Consider the following 1,701-nt stretch of genomic DNA (forward strand, 5'->3'; position numbering starts at 1 on the left):
AGAATGTTAAAGTTTCCTATTGCATTTTTTTTGTGATATCTTAAAACCACAAATAGCAATGCTCCAAGAAAAACCATGAGTCTGATGTTATCTGCTTTTGTCAGGTACGTATGATAACTTTGAGATACTACATCAGGCATCATCTCAAAATATTCTGTCAAGGTTCGCCAAGAGAATAAAACAGAGTCAAAGAGTGAGGATGTGAATTTGCTTCAACGCACCTCAAACAAGTTAGGTAGTTCACGAAGCAGGAATGAATTACCCTTAGCAACAACATGAACTCTTTTTGGTGATTTTCTCTTCTGAGACCCATTATATATATAGATAGAATGTCATCTTATCCCTTGTTGTCAGTGGGGGAGTTTTCCTGTGTAGGTGGTCAGATGAATCCTGTGGTGGTTCCAATCTCGAAGATCACCTGGTAGTAGTTTCGTCAGGAAATTTGTGTTCCACTATAGGTTGAGGTTCCACTGACAAGTTCTTCTGTGGAGTTACCATTATCTCACAATCATACAGCATAGCTAGCTTTCTCTTTATCACAAAACAATTTTAGTCTTTCGTGGGTAAAGTCATGGAACACCATCGACATCATCTTTATTCTTCACATGCAGGAGAGCTCTTTCAATACTAACCTCTCATGAATGCTGGAATATTTGGTTCCATTAAGCCTCAATCACTAGATGAAGAATGATTGCTATTTACCCTAATATGAGTATCTCACTTTTTGGTGGTACAATGACCACCATCGCTTTTTCTGGATATTCAATCTCTGATGAGTAGTCTTCTACATGTAGCTTCCAACTTCCTTTTTGTTGGATTTTTATGTCCATTTGCTGTTTGCATTAACCTTCTTTCTTCGCCTTTGGAGGCGATTTACTATCTTTCATTAACAAATCATAATGAACAATTGTAGCAGTGGAAACAGTGTCAGTCAGCATATTGCAAAGTTTTCCATCAGTAAGCCCATAGTGTTCTCGACGATTTTCTTCAAATATTTTTTTCTCATTCATGGTAAATGGAGTGTTTCCAGCTGAACCTCACCCCATAACTACAACCAATTCCTGTATTCTTGATGTCTCCTTTTCTCTGTGTTGTTCCTTTGACCTGGTTGGACTCTGTATCCTTGGCTTGATAATGGCTGTTGATTCTTTAAAGGTTTTCCAAATCATAATACTTATCTCAATCTGGTATCCTTTGAAAGCTCTTATTCTCTACAGGCCTTTGCCTGTAGTTCCTGGCAATATGCTCCTTCAAGCTACACTAAAATATTTATTATCTTTTGGTTTAATTTCTCTGTTCTGTTTAACTAACAATCCAATTAGTTATTTCTGTTCTTCTAGATTATTGTTAGGAAGAATTGGTGATCCAATACAGCAGGATCTAATATGCCCGTAACTTCAAGAGGGCACCTTTATTAATTCATTTGTGACCTATATGTATTCTAGTTTCATTGGTAAGTGTAGAGCTTCCTTTAAGGATGTAAACTTAATTTGCTTCAGCCTAATTCTCATATCCTCATCTGTTATGACATCTATAAATTAGTTATGTGCCAATGAATCCATTGTTTCAAGTGGAGCATCTGGGTAAGATAATTGGCTGAAACTTTCCAAATATTGCACAAATTAAAGTCAGATCTTTTCTTTCCTCTATATCATATTGTTGCGTCAGCGAAGTCACATGACTAGTGTGACGCCACGTTTC

This window comes from Limulus polyphemus, unplaced genomic scaffold (assembly GCF_000517525.1).
Source record: "Limulus polyphemus unplaced genomic scaffold, Limulus_polyphemus-2.1.2 Scaffold5707, whole genome shotgun sequence".
In the NCBI taxonomy this organism is placed as follows: Eukaryota; Metazoa; Arthropoda; class Merostomata; order Xiphosura; family Limulidae; genus Limulus; species Limulus polyphemus.